The sequence below is a fragment of the Physella acuta genome, unplaced genomic scaffold (assembly GCF_028476545.2).
Source record: "Physella acuta isolate Inbredline_101_S28 unplaced genomic scaffold, ASM2847654v3 ptg000647l, whole genome shotgun sequence".
In the NCBI taxonomy this organism is placed as follows: Eukaryota; Metazoa; Mollusca; class Gastropoda; family Physidae; genus Physella; species Physella acuta.
Window position 1 is genome coordinate 1 of NW_026732166.1, and position 19,461 is coordinate 19,461.

Sequence of the window (19,461 nt, forward strand, 5' to 3'; positions counted from 1 at the left end):
AAACTAACTAAATCATCTATATCGGTAGGAAAACATGATTTGCACTCAAAAGGCATACACACAAAGTGGATAAAACCTATTATATTAAAAAAAAGTAGTATCACTGGAGCAGCGGGGTATCGATTCCCCGTACCTCTCACATGCTAAGCGAGCGCTCTACCACTTGAGCTACACCCCGATGTGCACCTCAAGCAAGCGTACATAAACGACTATGCAGCATCTAGCTGGTTACACGAAGCCTATTCATTAGAGCATACATACCTATTTAACTTTTTCCTCCACCTCTGTTGATTCCAGTCGTTATTGATGAAAAAAGTTTTCATACAAGTAGCATGCTTCGATGGTCAAGGAAGCGAATAAACAATTACAAACATACATTCTTGTACAAAAGTACTGTCATTTGTAAACATGTTTCAATGTCACGCTTAAAAGCGAACACCACGTACGGTATACAATATAGGTGAGAAGTTGCTTGGCCGCTTGTGTTATTTAAAAAAAAATATCTACTGTCTCTTTAAAATATGCTTATTTTAAAACAAAACAGTATTCATGAAATCAAAAAGACTTGTAAAAAACTGCAAGAGCCGTATGTAGTGATCACAATTAAGCTATGAGCAGCTTGCTTTTAAATATCAGTAACTAATATATTTTTATTAAAAAGGCTGCGGGTAAAAAGAGAGCCAAAATGGAGCTGCGGGGTATCGATCCCCGTACCTCTCACATGCAAAGCGAGCGCTCTACCACTTTGAGCTAAACCCCTGTTGTCTATCATGGCGAAAATGTATTCAATGTTGTCCAGACCCTCCAGCGTTTGACTTGGCCAACACGTGAGAACAGATTAATCTTTCGAAGGAAAAACGGATTTTGTTTTAATTTCAGTGCCTATTTTGTCTTTGTAAGTATTGGGGTCGAGATGTTTCAAAATAGGTAGCATACTGCCACCAGTAGATGGTACTTGAAGTTGCTTAAAACACATTAACTAAAATCATCTATATCGGGTAGGAAAACATGATTTTGCACTCAAAAGGCATACACACAAAGTGGATAAAACCTATTATATTAAAAAAAAGTAGTATCACTGGAGCAGCGGGGTATCGATCCCCGTACCTCTCACATGCTAAGCGAGCGCTCTACCACTTGAGCTACAGCCCCGATGTGCACCTCAAGCAAGCGTACATAAACGACTATGCAGCATCTAGCTGGTTACACGAAGCCTATTCATTAGAGCATACATACCTATTTAACTTTTCCTCCAACCTCTGTTGATTCCAGTCGTTATTGATGAAAAAAGTTTTCATACAAGTAGCATGCTTCGATGGTCAAGGAAGCGAATAAACAATTACAACATACATTCTTGTACAAAAGTACTGTCATTTGTAAACATGTTTCAATGTCACGCTTAAAAGCGAACACCACGTACGGTATACAATATAGTGAGAAGTTGCTTGGCCGCTTGTGTTATTTAAAAAAAAAATATCTACTGTCTCTTTAAAATATGCTTATTTTAAAACAAAACAGTATTCATGAAATCAAAAGACTTGTAAAAACTGCCAAGAGCCGTATGTAGTGATCACAATTAAGCTATGAGCAGCTTGCTTTTAAATATCAGTAACTAATATATTTTTATTAAAAAGGCTGCGGGTAAAAAGAGAGCCAAAATGGAGCTGCGGGGTATCGATCCCCGTACCTCTCACATGCAAAGCGAGCGCTCTACCACTTGAGCTACAACCCCTGTTGTCTATCATGGCGAAAATGTATTCAATGTTGTCCAGACCCTCCAGCGTTTGACTTGGCCAACACGTGAGAACAGATTAATCTTTCGAAGGAAAAACAGATTTTGTTTTAATTTCAGTGCCTATTTTGTCTTTGTAAGTATTGGGGTCGAGATGTTTCAAAATAGGTAGCATACTGCCACCAGTAGATGGTACTTGAAGTTGCTTAAAACACATTAACTAAAATCATCTATATCCGGTAGGAAAGCATGATTTGCACTCAAAAGGCATACACACAAAGTGGATAAAACCTATTATATTAAAAAAAAGTAGTATCACTGGAGCAGCGGGGTATCGATTCCCGTACCTCTCACATGCTAAGCGAGTGCTCTACCACTTGAGCTACAACCCCGATGTACACCTCAAGCAAGCGTACATAAACGACTATGCAGCATCTAGCTGGTTACACGAAGCCTATTCATTAGAGCATACATACCTATTTAACTTTTTCCTCCAACCTCTGTTGATTCCAGTCGTTATTGATGAAAAAAGTTTTCATACAAGTAGCATGCTTCGATGGTCAAGGAAGCGAATAAACAATTACAACATACATTCTTGTACAAAAGTACTGTCATTTGTAAACATGTTTCAATGTCACGCTTAAAAGCGAACACCACGTACGGTATACAATATGGTGAGAAGTTGCTTGGCCGCTTGTGTTATTTAAAAAAAAATATCTACTGTCTCTTTAAAATATGCTTATTTTAAAACAAAACAGTATTCATGAAATCAAAAGACTTGTAAAAACTGCACAGAGCCGTATGTAGTGATCACAATTAAGCTATGAGCAGCTTGCTTTTAAATATCAGTAACTAATATATTTTTATTAAAAAGGCTGCGGGTAAAAAGAGAGCCAAAATGGAGCTGCGGGGTATCGATCCCCGTACCTCTCACATGCAAAGCGAGCGCTCTACCACTTGAGCTACAACCCCTGTTGTCTATCATGGCGAAAATGTATTCAATGTTGTCCAGACCCTCCAGCGTTTGACTTGGCCAACACGTGAGAACAGATTAATCTTTCGAAGGAAAAACGGATTTTGTTTTAATTTCAGTGCCTATTTTGTCTTTGTAAGTATTGGGGTCGAGATGTTTCAAAATAGGTAGCATACTGCCACCAGTAGATGGTACTTGAAGTTGCTTAAAACACATTAACTAAAATCATCTATATCCGGTAGGAAAACATGATTTGCACTCAAAAGGCATACACACAAAGTGGATAAAACCTATTATATTAAAAAAAAGTAGTATCACTGGAGCAGCGGGGTATCGATTCCCGTACCTCTCACATGCTAAGCGAGTGCTCTACCACTTGAGCTACAACCCCGATGTACACCTCAAGCAAGCGTACATAAACGACTATGCAGCATCTAGCTGGTTACACGAAGCCTATTCATTAGAGCATACATACCTATTTAACTTTTTCCTCCAACCTCTGTTGATTCCAGTCGTTATTGATGAAAAAAGTTTTCATACAAGTAGCATGCTTCGATGGTCAAGGAAGCGAATAAACAATTACAACATACATTCTTGTACAAAAGTACTGTCATTTGTAAACATGTTTCAATGTCACGCTTAAAAGCGAACACCACGTACGGTATACAATATGGTGAGAAGTTGCTTGGCCGCTTGTGTTATTTAAAAAAAAATATCTACTGTCTCTTTAAAATATGCTTATTTTAAAACAAAACAGTATTCATGAAATCAAAAGACTTGTAAAAACTGCACAGAGCCGTATGTAGTGATCACAATTAAGCTATGAGCAGCTTGCTTTTAAATATCAGTAACTAATATATTTTTATTAAAAAGGCTGCGGGTAAAAAGAGAGCCAAAATGGAGCTGCGGGGTATCGATCCCCGTACCTCTCACATGCAAAGCGAGCGCTCTACCACTTGAGCTACAACCCCTGTTGTCTATCATGGCGAAAATGTATTCAATGTTGTCCAGACCCTCCAGCGTTTGACTTGGCCAACACGTGAGAACAGATTAATCTTTCGAAGGAAAAACGGATTTTGTTTTAATTTCAGTGCCTATTTTGTCTTTGTAAGTATTGGGGTCGAGATGTTTCAAAATAGGTAGCATACTGCCACCAGTAGATGGTACTTGAAGTTGCTTAAAACACATTAACTAAAATCATCTATATCGGGTAGGAAAACATGATTTGCACTCAAAAGGCATACACACAAAGTGGATAAAACCTATTATATTAAAAAAAAGTAGTATCACTGGAGCAGCGGGGTATCGATCCCCGTACCTCTCACATGCTAAGCGAGCGCTCTACCACTTGAGCTACAGCCCCGATGTGCACCTCAAGCAAGCGTACATAAACGACTATGCAGCATCTAGCTGGTTACACGAAGCCTATTCATTAGAGCATACATACCTATTTAACTTTTTCCTCCAACCTCTGTTGATTCCAGTCGTTATTGATGAAAAAAGTTTTCATACAAGTAGCATGCTTCGATGGTCAAGGAAGCGAATAAACAATTACAACATACATTCTTGTACAAAAGTACTGTCATTTGTAAACATGTTTCAATGTCACGCTTAAAAGCGAACACCACGTACGGTATACAATATAGTGAGAAGTTGCTTGGCCGCTTGTGTTATTTAAAAAAAAAATATCTACTGTCTCTTTAAAATATGCTTATTTTAAAACAAAACAGTATTCATGAAATCAAAAGACTTGTAAAAACTGCCAAGAGCCGTATGTAGTGATCACAATTAAGCTATGAGCAGCTTGCTTTTAAATATCAGTAACTAATATATTTTTATTAAAAAGGCTGCGGGTAAAAAGAGAGCCAAAATGGAGCTGCGGGGTATCGATCCCCGTACCTCTCACATGCAAAGCGAGCGCTCTACCACTTGAGCTACAACCCCTGTTGTCTATCATGGCGAAAATGTATTCAATGTTGTCCAGACCCTCCAGCGTTTGACTTGGCCAACACGTGAGAACAGATTAATCTTTCGAAGGAAAAACAGATTTTGTTTTAATTTCAGTGCCTATTTTGTCTTTGTAAGTATTGGGGTCGAGATGTTTCAAAATAGGTAGCATACTGCCACCAGTAGATGGTACTTGAAGTTGCTTAAAACACATTAACTAAAATCATCTATATCCGGTAGGAAAACATGATTTGCACTCAAAAGGCATACACACAAAGTGGATAAAACCTATTATATTAAAAAAAGTAGTATCACTGGAGCAGCGGGGTATCGATTCCCGTACCTCTCACATGCTAAGCGAGTGCTCTACCACTTGAGCTACAACCCCGATGTACACCTCAAGCAAGCGTACATAAACGACTATGCAGCATCTAGCTGGTTACACGAAGCCTATTCATTAGAGCATACATACCTATTTAACTTTTTCCTCCAACCTCTGTTGATTCCAGTCGTTATTGATGAAAAAAGTTTTCATACAAGTAGCATGCTTCGATGGTCAAGGAAGCGAATAAACAATTACAACATACATTCTTGTACAAAAGTACTGTCATTTGTAAACATGTTTCAATGTCACGCTTAAAAGCGAACACCACGTACGGTATACAATATGGTGAGAAGTTGCTTGGCCGCTTGTGTTATTTAAAAAAAATATCTACTGTCTCTTTAAAATATGCTTATTTTAAAACAAAACAGTATTCATGAAATCAAAAGACTTGTAAAAACTGCACAGAGCCGTATGTAGTGATCACAATTAAGCTATGAGCAGCTTGCTTTTAAATATCAGTAACTAATATATTTTTATTAAAAAGGCTGCGGGTAAAAAGAGAGCCAAAATGGAGCTGCGGGGTATCGATCCCCGTACCTCTCACATGCAAAGCGAGCGCTCTACCACTTGAGCTACAACCCCTGTTGTCTATCATGGCGAAAATGTATTCAATGTTGTCCAGACCCTCCAGCGTTTGACTTGGCCAACACGTGAGAACAGATTAATCTTTCGAAGGAAAAACGGATTTTGTTTTAATTTCAGTGCCTATTTTGTCTTTGTAAGTATTGGGGTCGAGATGTTTCAAAATAGGTAGCATACTGCCACCAGTAGATGGTACTTGAAGTTGCTTAAAACACATTAACTAAAATCATCTATATCCGGTAGGAAAACATGATTTGCACTCAAAAGGCATACACACAAAGTGGATAAAACCTATTATATTAAAAAAAGTAGTATCACTGGAGCAGCGGGGTATCGATTCCCGTACCTCTCACATGCTAAGCGAGTGCTCTACCACTTGAGCTACAACCCCGATGTACACCTCAAGCAAGCGTACATAAACGACTATGCAGCATCTAGCTGGTTACACGAAGCCTATTCATTAGAGCATACATACCTATTTAACTTTTTCCTCCAACCTCTGTTGATTCCAGTCGTTATTGATGAAAAAAGTTTTCATACAAGTAGCATGCTTCGATGGTCAAGGAAGCGAATAAACAATTACAACATACATTCTTGTACAAAAGTACTGTCATTTGTAAACATGTTTCAATGTCACGCTTAAAAGCGAACACCACGTACGGTATACAATATGGTGAGAAGTTGCTTGGCCGCTTGTGTTATTTAAAAAAAAATATCTACTGTCTCTTTAAAATATGCTTATTTTAAAACAAAACAGTATTCATGAAATCAAAAGACTTGTAAAAACTGCACAGAGCCGTATGTAGTGATCACAATTAAGCTATGAGCAGCTTGCTTTTAAATATCAGTAACTAATATATTTTTATTAAAAAGGCTGCGGGTAAAAAGAGAGCCAAAATGGAGCTGCGGGGTATCGATCCCCGTACCTCTCACATGCAAAGCGAGCGCTCTACCACTTGAGCTACAACCCCTGTTGTCTATCATGGCGAAAATGTATTCAATGTTGTCCAGACCCTCCAGCGTTTGACTTGGCCAACACGTGAGAACAGATTAATCTTTCGAAGGAAAAACGGATTTTGTTTTAATTTCAGTGCCTATTTTGTCTTTGTAAGTATTGGGGTCGAGATGTTTCAAAATAGGTAGCATACTGCCACCAGTAGATGGTACTTGAAGTTGCTTAAAACACATTAACTAAAATCATCTATATCCGGTAGGAAAACATGATTTGCACTCAAAAGGCATACACACAAAGTGGATAAAACCTATTATATTAAAAAAAAGTAGTATCACTGGAGCAGCGGGGTATCGATCCCCGTACCTCTCACATGCTAAGCGAGCGCTCTACCACTTGAGCTACAGCCCCGATGTGCACCTCAAGCAAGCGTACATAAACGACTATGCAGCATCTAGCTGGTTACACGAAGCCTATTCATTAGAGCATACATACCTATTTAACTTTTTCCTCCAACCTCTGTTGATTCCAGTCGTTATTGATGAAAAAAGTTTTCATACAAGTAGCATGCTTCGATGGTCAAGGAAGCGAATAAACAATTACAACATACATTCTTGTACAAAAGTACTGTCATTTGTAAACATGTTTCAATGTCACGCTTAAAAGCGAACACCACGTACGGTATACAATATAGTGAGAAGTTGCTTGGCCGCTTGTGTTATTTAAAAAAAAAATATCTACTGTCTCTTTAAAATATGCTTATTTTAAAACAAAACAGTATTCATGAAATCAAAAGACTTGTAAAAACTGCCAAGAGCCGTATGTAGTGATCACAATTAAGCTATGAGCAGCTTGCTTTTAAATATCAGTAACTAATATATTTTTATTAAAAAGGCTGCGGGTAAAAAGAGAGCCAAAATGGAGCTGCGGGGTATCGATCCCCGTACCTCTCACATGCAAAGCGAGCGCTCTACCACTTGAGCTACAACCCCTGTTGTCTATCATGGCGAAAATGTATTCAATGTTGTCCAGACCCTCCAGCGTTTGACTTGGCCAACACGTGAGAACAGATTAATCTTTCGAAGGAAAAACAGATTTTGTTTTAATTTCAGTGCCTATTTTGTCTTTGTAAGTATTGGGGTCGAGATGTTTCAAAATAGGTAGCATACTGCCACCAGTAGATGGTACTTGAAGTTGCTTAAAACACATTAACTAAAATCATCTATATCCGGTAGGAAAGCATGATTTGCACTCAAAAGGCATACACACAAAGTGGATAAAACCTATTATATTAAAAAAAAGTAGTATCACTGGAGCAGCGGGGTATCGATTCCCGTACCTCTCACATGCTAAGCGAGTGCTCTACCACTTGAGCTACAACCCCGATGTACACCTCAAGCAAGCGTACATAAACGACTATGCAGCATCTAGCTGGTTACACGAAGCCTATTCATTAGAGCATACATACCTATTTAACTTTTTCCTCCAACCTCTGTTGATTCCAGTCGTTATTGATGAAAAAAGTTTTCATACAAGTAGCATGCTTCGATGGTCAAGGAAGCGAATAAACAATTACAACATACATTCTTGTACAAAAGTACTGTCATTTGTAAACATGTTTCAATGTCACGCTTAAAAGCGAACACCACGTACGGTATACAATATGGTGAGAAGTTGCTTGGCCGCTTGTGTTATTTAAAAAAAAATATCTACTGTCTCTTTAAAATATGCTTATTTTAAAACAAAACAGTATTCATGAAATCAAAAGACTTGTAAAAACTGCCAAGAGCCGTATGTAGTGATCACAATTAAGCTATGAGCAGCTTGCTTTTAAATATCAGTAACTAATATATTTTTATTAAAAAGGCTGCGGGTAAAAAGAGAGCCAAAATGGAGCTGCGGGGTATCGATCCCCGTACCTCTCACATGCAAAGCGAGCGCTCTACCACTTGAGCTACAACCCCTGTTGTCTATCATGGCGAAAATGTATTCAATGTTGTCCAGACCCTCCAGCGTTTGACTTGGCCAACACGTGAGAACAGATTAATCTTTCGAAGGAAAAACGGATTTTGTTTTAATTTCAGTGCCTATTTTGTCTTTGTAAGTATTGGGGTCGAGATGTTTCAAAATAGGTAGCATACTGCCACCAGTAGATGGTACTTGAAGTTGCTTAAAACACATTAACTAAAATCATCTATATCCGGTAGGAAAACATGATTTGCACTCAAAAGGCATACACACAAAGTGGATAAAACCTATTATATTAAAAAAAGTAGTATCACTGGAGCAGCGGGGTATCGATTCCCGTACCTCTCACATGCTAAGCGAGTGCTCTACCACTTGAGCTACAACCCCGATGTACACCTCAAGCAAGCGTACATAAACGACTATGCAGCATCTAGCTGGTTACACGAAGCCTATTCATTAGAGCATACATACCTATTTAACTTTTTCCTCCAACCTCTGTTGATTCCAGTCGTTATTGATGAAAAAAGTTTTCATACAAGTAGCATGCTTCGATGGTCAAGGAAGCGAATAAACAATTACAACATACATTCTTGTACAAAAGTACTGTCATTTGTAAACATGTTTCAATGTCACGCTTAAAAGCGAACACCACGTACGGTATACAATATGGTGAGAAGTTGCTTGGCCGCTTGTGTTATTTAAAAAAAAATATCTACTGTCTCTTTAAAATATGCTTATTTTAAAACAAAACAGTATTCATGAAATCAAAAGACTTGTAAAAACTGCACAGAGCCGTATGTAGTGATCACAATTAAGCTATGAGCAGCTTGCTTTTAAATATCAGTAACTAATATATTTTTATTAAAAAGGCTGCGGGTAAAAAGAGAGCCAAAATGGAGCTGCGGGGTATCGATCCCCGTACCTCTCACATGCAAAGCGAGCGCTCTACCACTTGAGCTACAACCCCTGTTGTCTATCATGGCGAAAATGTATTCAATGTTGTCCAGACCCTCCAGCGTTTGACTTGGCCAACACGTGAGAACAGATTAATCTTTCGAAGGAAAAACGGATTTTGTTTTAATTTCAGTGCCTATTTTGTCTTTGTAAGTATTGGGGTCGAGATGTTTCAAAATAGGTAGCATACTGCCACCAGTAGATGGTACTTGAAGTTGCTTAAAACACATTAACTAAAATCATCTATATCCGGTAGGAAAACATGATTTGCACTCAAAAGGCATACACACAAAGTGGATAAAACCTATTATATTAAAAAAAAGTAGTATCACTGGAGCAGCGGGGTATCGATCCCCGTACCTCTCACATGCTAAGCGAGCGCTCTACCACTTGAGCTACAGCCCCGATGTGCACCTCAAGCAAGCGTACATAAACGACTATGCAGCATCTAGCTGGTTACACGAAGCCTATTCATTAGAGCATACATACCTATTTAACTTTTTCCTCCAACCTCTGTTGATTCCAGTCGTTATTGATGAAAAAAGTTTTCATACAAGTAGCATGCTTCGATGGTCAAGGAAGCGAATAAACAATTACAACATACATTCTTGTACAAAAGTACTGTCATTTGTAAACATGTTTCAATGTCACGCTTAAAAGCGAACACCACGTACGGTATACAATATAGTGAGAAGTTGCTTGGCCGCTTGTGTTATTTAAAAAAAAAATATCTACTGTCTCTTTAAAATATGCTTATTTTAAAACAAAACAGTATTCATGAAATCAAAAGACTTGTAAAAACTGCCAAGAGCCGTATGTAGTGATCACAATTAAGCTATGAGCAGCTTGCTTTTAAATATCAGTAACTAATATATTTTTATTAAAAAGGCTGCGGGTAAAAAGAGAGCCAAAATGGAGCTGCGGGGTATCGATCCCCGTACCTCTCACATGCAAAGCGAGCGCTCTACCACTTGAGCTACAACCCCTGTTGTCTATCATGGCGAAAATGTATTCAATGTTGTCCAGACCCTCCAGCGTTTGACTTGGCCAACACGTGAGAACAGATTAATCTTTCGAAGGAAAAACAGATTTTGTTTTAATTTCAGTGCCTATTTTGTCTTTGTAAGTATTGGGGTCGAGATGTTTCAAAATAGGTAGCATACTGCCACCAGTAGATGGTACTTGAAGTTGCTTAAAACACATTAACTAAAATCATCTATATCCGGTAGGAAAGCATGATTTGCACTCAAAAGGCATACACACAAAGTGGATAAAACCTATTATATTAAAAAAAAGTAGTATCACTGGAGCAGCGGGGTATCGATTCCCGTACCTCTCACATGCTAAGCGAGTGCTCTACCACTTGAGCTACAACCCCGATGTACACCTCAAGCAAGCGTACATAAACGACTATGCAGCATCTAGCTGGTTACACGAAGCCTATTCATTAGAGCATACATACCTATTTAACTTTTTCCTCCAACCTCTGTTGATTCCAGTCGTTATTGATGAAAAAAGTTTTCATACAAGTAGCATGCTTCGATGGTCAAGGAAGCGAATAAACAATTACAACATACATTCTTGTACAAAAGTACTGTCATTTGTAAACATGTTTCAATGTCACGCTTAAAAGCGAACACCACGTACGGTATACAATATGGTGAGAAGTTGCTTGGCCGCTTGTGTTATTTAAAAAAAAATATCTACTGTCTCTTTAAAATATGCTTATTTTAAAACAAAACAGTATTCATGAAATCAAAAGACTTGTAAAAACTGCCAAGAGCCGTATGTAGTGATCACAATTAAGCTATGAGCAGCTTGCTTTTAAATATCAGTAACTAATATATTTTTATTAAAAAGGCTGCGGGTAAAAAGAGAGCCAAAATGGAGCTGCGGGGTATCGATCCCCGTACCTCTCACATGCAAAGCGAGCGCTCTACCACTTGAGCTACAACCCCTGTTGTCTATCATGGCGAAAATGTATTCAATGTTGTCCAGACCCTCCAGCGTTTGACTTGGCCAACACGTGAGAACAGATTAATCTTTCGAAGGAAAAACGGATTTTGTTTTAATTTCAGTGCCTATTTTGTCTTTGTAAGTATTGGGGTCGAGATGTTTCAAAATAGGTAGCATACTGCCACCAGTAGATGGTACTTGAAGTTGCTTAAAACACATTAACTAAAATCATCTATATCCGGTAGGAAAACATGATTTGCACTCAAAAGGCATACACACAAAGTGGATAAAACCTATTATATTAAAAAAAGTAGTATCACTGGAGCAGCGGGGTATCGATTCCCGTACCTCTCACATGCTAAGCGAGTGCTCTACCACTTGAGCTACAACCCCGATGTACACCTCAAGCAAGCGTACATAAACGACTATGCAGCATCTAGCTGGTTACACGAAGCCTATTCATTAGAGCATACATACCTATTTAACTTTTTCCTCCAACCTCTGTTGATTCCAGTCGTTATTGATGAAAAAAGTTTTCATACAAGTAGCATGCTTCGATGGTCAAGGAAGCGAATAAACAATTACAACATACATTCTTGTACAAAAGTACTGTCATTTGTAAACATGTTTCAATGTCACGCTTAAAAGCGAACACCACGTACGGTATACAATATGGTGAGAAGTTGCTTGGCCGCTTGTGTTATTTAAAAAAAAATATCTACTGTCTCTTTAAAATATGCTTATTTTAAAACAAAACAGTATTCATGAAATCAAAAGACTTGTAAAAACTGCACAGAGCCGTATGTAGTGATCACAATTAAGCTATGAGCAGCTTGCTTTTAAATATCAGTAACTAATATATTTTTATTAAAAAGGCTGCGGGTAAAAAGAGAGCCAAAATGGAGCTGCGGGGTATCGATCCCCGTACCTCTCACATGCAAAGCGAGCGCTCTACCACTTGAGCTACAACCCCTGTTGTCTATCATGGCGAAAATGTATTCAATGTTGTCCAGACCCTCCAGCGTTTGACTTGGCCAACACGTGAGAACAGATTAATCTTTCGAAGGAAAAACGGATTTTGTTTTAATTTCAGTGCCTATTTTGTCTTTGTAAGTATTGGGGTCGAGATGTTTCAAAATAGGTAGCATACTGCCACCAGTAGATGGTACTTGAAGTTGCTTAAAACACATTAACTAAAATCATCTATATCCGGTAGGAAAACATGATTTGCACTCAAAAGGCATACACACAAAGTGGATAAAACCTATTATATTAAAAAAAGTAGTATCACTGGAGCAGCGGGGTATCGATTCCCGTACCTCTCACATGCTAAGCGAGTGCTCTACCACTTGAGCTACAACCCCGATGTACACCTCAAGCAAGCGTACATAAACGACTATGCAGCATCTAGCTGGTTACACGAAGCCTATTCATTAGAGCATACATACCTATTTAACTTTTTCCTCCAACCTCTGTTGATTCCAGTCGTTATTGATGAAAAAAGTTTTCATACAAGTAGCATGCTTCGATGGTCAAGGAAGCGAATAAACAATTACAACATACATTCTTGTACAAAAGTACTGTCATTTGTAAACATGTTTCAATGTCACGCTTAAAAGCGAACACCACGTACGGTATACAATATGGTGAGAAGTTGCTTGGCCGCTTGTGTTATTTAAAAAAAAATATCTACTGTCTCTTTAAAATATGCTTATTTTAAAACAAAACAGTATTCATGAAATCAAAAGACTTGTAAAAACTGCACAGAGCCGTATGTAGTGATCACAATTAAGCTATGAGCAGCTTGCTTTTAAATATCAGTAACTAATATATTTTTATTAAAAAGGCTGCGGGTAAAAAGAGAGCCAAAATGGAGCTGCGGGGTATCGATCCCCGTACCTCTCACATGCAAAGCGAGCGCTCTACCACTTGAGCTACAACCCCTGTTGTCTATCATGGCGAAAATGTATTCAATGTTGTCCAGACCCTCCAGCGTTTGACTTGGCCAACACGTGAGAACAGATTAATCTTTCGAAGGAAAAACGGATTTTGTTTTAATTTCAGTGCCTATTTTGTCTTTGTAAGTATTGGGGTCGAGATGTTTCAAAATAGGTAGCATACTGCCACCAGTAGATGGTACTTGAAGTTGCTTAAAACACATTAACTAAAATCATCTATATCGGGTAGGAAAACATGATTTGCACTCAAAAGGCATACACACAAAGTGGATAAAACCTATTATATTAAAAAAAAGTAGTATCACTGGAGCAGCGGGGTATCGATCCCCGTACCTCTCACATGCTAAGCGAGCGCTCTACCACTTGAGCTACAGCCCCGATGTGCACCTCAAGCAAGCGTACATAAACGACTATGCAGCATCTAGCTGGTTACACGAAGCCTATTCATTAGAGCATACATACCTATTTAACTTTTTCCTCCAACCTCTGTTGATTCCAGTCGTTATTGATGAAAAAAGTTTTCATACAAGTAGCATGCTTCGATGGTCAAGGAAGCGAATAAACAATTACAACATACATTCTTGTACAAAAGTACTGTCATTTGTAAACATGTTTCAATGTCACGCTTAAAAGCGAACACCACGTACGGTATACAATATAGTGAGAAGTTGCTTGGCCGCTTGTGTTATTTAAAAAAAAAATATCTACTGTCTCTTTAAAATATGCTTATTTTAAAACAAAACAGTATTCATGAAATCAAAAGACTTGTAAAAACTGCCAAGAGCCGTATGTAGTGATCACAATTAAGCTATGAGCAGCTTGCTTTTAAATATCAGTAACTAATATATTTTTATTAAAAAGGCTGCGGGTAAAAAGAGAGCCAAAATGGAGCTGCGGGGTATCGATCCCCGTACCTCTCACATGCAAAGCGAGCGCTCTACCACTTGAGCTACAACCCCTGTTGTCTATCATGGCGAAAATGTATTCAATGTTGTCCAGACCCTCCAGCGTTTGACTTGGCCAACACGTGAGAACAGATTAATCTTTCGAAGGAAAAACAGATTTTGTTTTAATTTCAGTGCCTATTTTGTCTTTGTAAGTATTGGGGTCGAGATGTTTCAAAATAGGTAGCATACTGCCACCAGTAGATGGTACTTGAAGTTGCTTAAAACACATTAACTAAAATCATCTATATCCGGTAGGAAAGCATGATTTGCACTCAAAAGGCATACACACAAAGTGGATAAAACCTATTATATTAAAAAAAAGTAGTATCACTGGAGCAGCGGGGTATCGATTCCCGTACCTCTCACATGCTAAGCGAGTGCTCTACCACTTGAGCTACAACCCCGATGTACACCTCAAGCAAGCGTACATAAACGACTATGCAGCATCTAGCTGGTTACACGAAGCCTATTCATTAGAGCATACATACCTATTTAACTTTTTCCTCCAACCTCTGTTGATTCCAGTCGTTATTGATGAAAAAAGTTTTCATACAAGTAGCATGCTTCGATGGTCAAGGAAGCGAATAAACAATTACAACATACATTCTTGTACAAAAGTACTGTCATTTGTAAACATATTTCAATGTCACGCTTAAAAGCGAACACCACGTACGGTATACAATATGGTGAGAAGTTGCTTGGCCGCTTGTGTTATTTAAAAAAAAATATCTACTGTCTCTTTAAAATATGCTTATTTTAAAACAAAACAGTATTCATGAAATCAAAAGACTTGTAAAAACTGCACAGAGCCGTATGTAGTGATCACAATTAAGCTATGAGCAGCTTGCTTTTAAATATCAGTAACTAATATATTTTTATTAAAAAGGCTGCGGGTAAAAAGAGAGCCAAAATGGAGCTGCGGGGTATCGATCCCCGTACCTCTCACATGCAAAGCGAGCGCTCTACCACTTGAGCTACAACCCCTGTTGTCTATCATGGCGAAAATGTATTCAATGTTGTCCAGACCCTCCAGCGTTTGACTTGGCCAACACGTGAGAACAGATTAATCTTTCGAAGGAAAAACGGATTTTGTTTTAATTTCAGTGCCTATTTTGTCTTTGTAAGTATTGGGGTCGAGATGTTTCAAAATAGGTAGCATACTGCCACCAGTAGATGGTACTTGAAGTTGCTTAAAACACATTAACTAAAATCATCTATATCCGGTAGGAAAACATGATTTGCACTCAAAAGGCATACACACAAAGTGGATAAAACCTATTATATTAAAAAAAGTAGTATCACTGGAGCAGCGGGGTATCGATTCCCGTACCTCTCACATGCTAAGCGAGTGCTCTACCACTTGAGCTACAACCCCGATGTACACCTCAAGCAAGCGTACATAAACGACTATGCAGCATCTAGCTGGTTACACGAAGCCTATTCATTAGAGCATACATACCTATTTAACTTTTTCCTCCAACCTCTGTTGATTCCAGTCGTTATTGATGAAAAAAGTTTTCATACAAGTAGCATGCTTCGATGGTCAAGGAAGCGAATAAACAATTACAACATACATTCTTGTACAAAAGTACTGTCATTTGTAAACATGTTTCAATGTCACGCTTAAAAGCGAACACCACGTACGGTATACAATATGGTGAGAAGTTGCTTGGCCGCTTGTGTTATTTAAAAAAAAATATCTACTGTCTCTTTAAAATATGCTTATTTTAAAACAAAACAGTATTCATGAAATCAAAAGACTTGTAAAAACTGCACAGAGCCGTATGTAGTGATCACAATTAAGCTATGAGCAGCTTGCTTTTAAATATCAGTAACTAATATATTTTTATTAAAAAGGCTGCGGGTAAAAAGAGAGCCAAAATGGAGCTGCGGGGTATCGATCCCCGTACCTCTCACATGCAAAGCGAGCGCTCTACCACTTGAGCTACAACCCCTGTTGTCTATCATGGCGAAAATGTATTCAATGTTGTCCAGACCCTCCAGCGTTTGACTTGGCCAACACGTGAGAACAGATTAATCTTTCGAAGGAAAAACGGATTTTGTTTTAATTTCAGTGCCTATTTTGTCTTTGTAAGTATTGGGGTCGAGATGTTTCAAAATAGGTAGCATACTGCCACCAGTAGATGGTACTTGAAGTTGCTTAAAACACATTAACTAAAATCATCTATATCCGGTAGGAAAACATGATTTGCACTCAAAAGGCATACACACAAAGTGGATAAAACCTATTATATTAAAAAAAAAGTAGTATCACTGGAGCAGCGGGGTATCGATCCCCGTACCTCTCACATGCTAAGCGAGCGCTCTACCACTTGAGCTACAGCCCCGATGTGCACCTCAAGCAAGCGTACATAAACGACTATGCAGCATCTAGCTGGTTACACGAAGCCTATTCATTAGAGCATACATACCTATTTAACTTTTTCCTCCAACCTCTGTTGATTCCAGTCGTTATTGATGAAAAAAGTTTTCATACAAGTAGCATGCTTCGATGGTCAAGGAAGCGAATAAACAATTACAACATACATTCTTGTACAAAAGTACTGTCATTTGTAAACATGTTTCAATGTCACGCTTAAAAGCGAACACCACCTACGGTATACAATATAGTGAGAAGTTGCTTGGCCGCTTGTGTTATTTAAAAAAAAAATATCTACTGTCTCTTTAAAATATGCTTATTTTAAAACAAAACAGTATTCATGAAATCAAAAGACTTGTAAAAACTGCCAAGAGCCGTATGTAGTGATCACAATTAAGCTATGAGCAGCTTGCTTTTAAATATCAGTAACTAATATATTTTTATTAAAAAGGCTGCGGGTAAAAAGAGAGCCAAAATGGAGCTGCGGGGTATCGATCCCCGTACCTCTCACATGCAAAGCGAGCGCTCTACCACTTGAGCTACAACCCCTGTTGTCTATCATGGCGAAAATGTATTCAATGTTGTCCAGACCCTCCAGCGTTTGACTTGGCCAACACGTGAGAACAGATTAATCTTTCGAAGGAAAAACAGATTTTGTTTTAATTTCAGTGCCTATTTTGTCTTTGTAAGTATTGGGGTCGAGATGTTTCAAAATAGGTAGCATACTGCCACCAGTAGATGGTACTTGAAGTTGCTTAAAACACATTAACTAAAATCATCTATATCCGGTAGGAAAACATGATTTGCACTCAAAAGGCATACACACAAAGTGGATAAAACCTATTATATTAAAAAAAAGTAGTATCACTGGAGCAGCGGGGTATCGATCCCCGTACCTCTCACATGCTAAGCGAGCGCTCTACCACTTGAGCTACAGCCCCGATGTGCACCTCAAGCAAGCGTACATAAACGACTATGCAGCATCTAGCTGGTTACACGAAGCCTATTCATTAGAGCATACATACCTATTTAACTTTTTCCTCCAACCTCTGTTGATTCCAGTCGTTATTGATGAAAAAAGTTTTCATACAAGTAGCATGCTTCGATGGTCAAGGAAGCGAATAAACAATTACAACATACATTCTTGTACAAAAGTACTGTCATTTGTAAACATGTTTCAATGTCACGCTTAAAAGCGAACACCACGTACGGTATACAATATAGTGAGAAGTTGCTTGGCCGCTTGTGTTATTTAAAAAAAAAATATCTACTGTCTCTTTAAAATATGCTTATTTTAAAACAAAACAGTATTCATGAAATCAAAAGACTTGTAAAAACTGCCAAGAGCCGTATGTAGTGATCACAATTAAGCTATGAGCAGCTTGCTTTTAAATATCAGTAACTAATATATTTTTATTAAAAAGGCTGCGGGTAAAAAGAGAGCCAAAATGGAGCTGCGGGGTATCGATCCCCGTACCTCTCACATGCAAAGCGAGCGCTCTACCACTTGAGCTACAACCCCTGTTGTCTATCATGGCGAAAATGTATTCAATGTTGTCCAGACCCTCCAGCGTTTGACTTGGCCAACACGTGAGAACAGATTAATCTTTCGAAGGAAAAACAGATTTTGTTTTAATTTCAGTGCCTATTTTGTCTTTGTAAGTATTGGGGTCGAGATGTTTCAAAATAGGTAGCATACTGCCACCAGTAGATGGTACTTGAAGTTGCTTAAAACACATTAACTAAAATCATCTATATCCGGTAGGAAAGCATGATTTGCACTCAAAAGGCATACACACAAAGTGGATAAAACCTATTATATTAAAAAAAAGTAGTATCACTGGAGCAGCGGGGTATCGATTCCCGTACCTCTCACATGCTAAGCGAGTGCTCTACCACTTGAGCTACAACCCCGATGTACACCTCAAGCAAGCGTACATAAACGACTATGCAGCATCTAGCTGGTTACACGAAGCCTATTCATTAGAGCATACATACCTATTTAACTTTTTCCTCCAACCTCTGTTGATTCCAGTCGTTATTGATGAAAAAAGTTTTCATACAAGTAGCATGCTTCGATGGTCAAGGAAGCGAATAAACAATTACAACATACATTCTTGTACAAAAGTACTGTCATTTGTAAACATGTTTCAATGTCACGCTTAAAAGCGAACACCACGTACGGTATACAATATGGTGAGAAGTTGCTTGGCCGCTTGTGTTATTTAAAAAAAAATATCTACTGTCTCTTTAAAATATGCTTATTTTAAAACAAAACAGTATTCATGAAATCAAAAGACTTGTAAAAACTGCACAGAGCCGTATGTAGTGATCACAATTAAGCTATGAGCAGCTTGCTTTTAAATATCAGTAACTAATATATTTTTATTAAAAAGGCTGCGGGTAAAAAGAGAGCCAAAATGGAGCTGCGGGGTATCGATCCCCGTACCTCTCACATGCAAAGCGAGCGCTCTACCACTTGAGCTACAACCCCTGTTGTCTATCATGGCGAAAATGTATTCAATGTTGTCCAGACCCTCCAGCGTTTGACTTGGCCAACACGTGAGAACAGATTAATCTTTCGAAGGAAAAACGGATTTTGTTTTAATTTCAGTGCCTATTTTGTCTTTGTAAGTATTGGGGTCGAGATGTTTCAAAATAGGTAGCATACTGCCACCAGTAGATGGTACTTGAAGTTGCTTAAAACACATTAACTAAAATCATCTA

At 38.3% G+C, this 19,461-nt stretch overlaps 26 non-coding genes across 26 annotated transcripts; all 26 read right to left on the reverse strand.

The window, feature by feature from the left end:
- Nucleotides 1-1,079: 1,079 nt before the first annotated feature.
- Nucleotides 1,080-1,152, reverse strand: Trnaa-agc (transfer RNA alanine (anticodon AGC)). The gene has a single exon. It is a non-coding gene; the product is annotated as a tRNA-Ala (tRNA).
- Nucleotides 1,153-1,659: 507 nt separating this feature from the next.
- Trnaa-ugc (transfer RNA alanine (anticodon UGC)) lies at nt 1,660-1,732 on the reverse strand. The gene has a single exon. It is a non-coding gene; the product is annotated as a tRNA-Ala (tRNA).
- An 899-nt stretch (nt 1,733-2,631) lies between these two features.
- Trnaa-ugc (transfer RNA alanine (anticodon UGC)) lies at nt 2,632-2,704 on the reverse strand. The gene has a single exon. It is a non-coding gene; the product is annotated as a tRNA-Ala (tRNA).
- An 899-nt stretch (nt 2,705-3,603) lies between these two features.
- Trnaa-ugc (transfer RNA alanine (anticodon UGC)) lies at nt 3,604-3,676 on the reverse strand. Its single transcript has one exon. It is a non-coding gene; the product is annotated as a tRNA-Ala (tRNA).
- Nucleotides 3,677-3,995: 319 nt separating this feature from the next.
- Nucleotides 3,996-4,068, reverse strand: Trnaa-agc (transfer RNA alanine (anticodon AGC)). Its single transcript has one exon. It is a non-coding gene; the product is annotated as a tRNA-Ala (tRNA).
- A 508-nt stretch (nt 4,069-4,576) lies between these two features.
- Trnaa-ugc (transfer RNA alanine (anticodon UGC)) lies at nt 4,577-4,649 on the reverse strand. Its single transcript has one exon. It is a non-coding gene; the product is annotated as a tRNA-Ala (tRNA).
- Nucleotides 4,650-5,546: 897 nt separating this feature from the next.
- Nucleotides 5,547-5,619, reverse strand: Trnaa-ugc (transfer RNA alanine (anticodon UGC)). The gene has a single exon. It is a non-coding gene; the product is annotated as a tRNA-Ala (tRNA).
- An 898-nt stretch (nt 5,620-6,517) lies between these two features.
- Nucleotides 6,518-6,590, reverse strand: Trnaa-ugc (transfer RNA alanine (anticodon UGC)). Its single transcript has one exon. It is a non-coding gene; the product is annotated as a tRNA-Ala (tRNA).
- Nucleotides 6,591-6,909: 319 nt separating this feature from the next.
- Nucleotides 6,910-6,982, reverse strand: Trnaa-agc (transfer RNA alanine (anticodon AGC)). Its single transcript has one exon. It is a non-coding gene; the product is annotated as a tRNA-Ala (tRNA).
- Nucleotides 6,983-7,490: 508 nt separating this feature from the next.
- Trnaa-ugc (transfer RNA alanine (anticodon UGC)) lies at nt 7,491-7,563 on the reverse strand. The gene has a single exon. It is a non-coding gene; the product is annotated as a tRNA-Ala (tRNA).
- Nucleotides 7,564-8,462: 899 nt separating this feature from the next.
- On the reverse strand, nt 8,463-8,535 carry Trnaa-ugc (transfer RNA alanine (anticodon UGC)). Its single transcript has one exon. It is a non-coding gene; the product is annotated as a tRNA-Ala (tRNA).
- Nucleotides 8,536-9,433: 898 nt separating this feature from the next.
- Nucleotides 9,434-9,506, reverse strand: Trnaa-ugc (transfer RNA alanine (anticodon UGC)). The gene has a single exon. It is a non-coding gene; the product is annotated as a tRNA-Ala (tRNA).
- Nucleotides 9,507-9,825: 319 nt separating this feature from the next.
- Trnaa-agc (transfer RNA alanine (anticodon AGC)) lies at nt 9,826-9,898 on the reverse strand. The gene has a single exon. It is a non-coding gene; the product is annotated as a tRNA-Ala (tRNA).
- Nucleotides 9,899-10,406: 508 nt separating this feature from the next.
- Nucleotides 10,407-10,479, reverse strand: Trnaa-ugc (transfer RNA alanine (anticodon UGC)). Its single transcript has one exon. It is a non-coding gene; the product is annotated as a tRNA-Ala (tRNA).
- An 899-nt stretch (nt 10,480-11,378) lies between these two features.
- Trnaa-ugc (transfer RNA alanine (anticodon UGC)) lies at nt 11,379-11,451 on the reverse strand. Its single transcript has one exon. It is a non-coding gene; the product is annotated as a tRNA-Ala (tRNA).
- Nucleotides 11,452-12,349: 898 nt separating this feature from the next.
- Trnaa-ugc (transfer RNA alanine (anticodon UGC)) lies at nt 12,350-12,422 on the reverse strand. Its single transcript has one exon. It is a non-coding gene; the product is annotated as a tRNA-Ala (tRNA).
- An 898-nt stretch (nt 12,423-13,320) lies between these two features.
- On the reverse strand, nt 13,321-13,393 carry Trnaa-ugc (transfer RNA alanine (anticodon UGC)). The gene has a single exon. It is a non-coding gene; the product is annotated as a tRNA-Ala (tRNA).
- A 319-nt stretch (nt 13,394-13,712) lies between these two features.
- Nucleotides 13,713-13,785, reverse strand: Trnaa-agc (transfer RNA alanine (anticodon AGC)). The gene has a single exon. It is a non-coding gene; the product is annotated as a tRNA-Ala (tRNA).
- Nucleotides 13,786-14,293: 508 nt separating this feature from the next.
- Trnaa-ugc (transfer RNA alanine (anticodon UGC)) lies at nt 14,294-14,366 on the reverse strand. The gene has a single exon. It is a non-coding gene; the product is annotated as a tRNA-Ala (tRNA).
- An 899-nt stretch (nt 14,367-15,265) lies between these two features.
- Trnaa-ugc (transfer RNA alanine (anticodon UGC)) lies at nt 15,266-15,338 on the reverse strand. The gene has a single exon. It is a non-coding gene; the product is annotated as a tRNA-Ala (tRNA).
- An 898-nt stretch (nt 15,339-16,236) lies between these two features.
- On the reverse strand, nt 16,237-16,309 carry Trnaa-ugc (transfer RNA alanine (anticodon UGC)). The gene has a single exon. It is a non-coding gene; the product is annotated as a tRNA-Ala (tRNA).
- A 320-nt stretch (nt 16,310-16,629) lies between these two features.
- On the reverse strand, nt 16,630-16,702 carry Trnaa-agc (transfer RNA alanine (anticodon AGC)). Its single transcript has one exon. It is a non-coding gene; the product is annotated as a tRNA-Ala (tRNA).
- Nucleotides 16,703-17,210: 508 nt separating this feature from the next.
- On the reverse strand, nt 17,211-17,283 carry Trnaa-ugc (transfer RNA alanine (anticodon UGC)). The gene has a single exon. It is a non-coding gene; the product is annotated as a tRNA-Ala (tRNA).
- A 319-nt stretch (nt 17,284-17,602) lies between these two features.
- On the reverse strand, nt 17,603-17,675 carry Trnaa-agc (transfer RNA alanine (anticodon AGC)). Its single transcript has one exon. It is a non-coding gene; the product is annotated as a tRNA-Ala (tRNA).
- Nucleotides 17,676-18,183: 508 nt separating this feature from the next.
- Nucleotides 18,184-18,256, reverse strand: Trnaa-ugc (transfer RNA alanine (anticodon UGC)). The gene has a single exon. It is a non-coding gene; the product is annotated as a tRNA-Ala (tRNA).
- An 899-nt stretch (nt 18,257-19,155) lies between these two features.
- Nucleotides 19,156-19,228, reverse strand: Trnaa-ugc (transfer RNA alanine (anticodon UGC)). Its single transcript has one exon. It is a non-coding gene; the product is annotated as a tRNA-Ala (tRNA).
- Between the last annotated feature and the right edge of the window lie 233 nt (nt 19,229-19,461).